This window comes from Pteropus vampyrus, unplaced genomic scaffold, assembly GCF_000151845.1.
Source record: "Pteropus vampyrus isolate Shadow unplaced genomic scaffold, Pvam_2.0 Scaffold682, whole genome shotgun sequence".
Lineage (NCBI taxonomy): Eukaryota > Metazoa > Chordata > Mammalia > Chiroptera > Pteropodidae > Pteropus > Pteropus vampyrus.
The window spans coordinates 6899-7228 of record NW_011889463.1 but is presented as its reverse complement, the minus strand read 5'-3'; positions in this window follow the sequence as shown (position 1 = coordinate 7228).

Genomic DNA, 330 nt, shown 5'->3' with positions numbered 1-330 from the left:
TCGGACGGCAGCGTCAGGCCCCGTGTTGGGCTGTATTCCCAGAGCCTTCCTCTTCCTTCTGTAGGCACCGTGGGTGGTCGAGTCACTCAGACCCCGAAATACCTGTTCATAGAGGAAGGACAAGAAGCGACCTTGAAATGCGAACAGGATTTTCACCATGACGCCATGTACTGGTACCGACAGGACCCGGGGCAGGGCCTGAGACTCATCTACTACTCAATAGGTGAAGGAGGTTTTCAGAAAGGGGACCTCGCTGACGGCTACACAGCCTCGCGGGAGAAGAAGGCATCCTTTCCCCTCACGGTGACATCGGCCCGACAGAACCAGTCA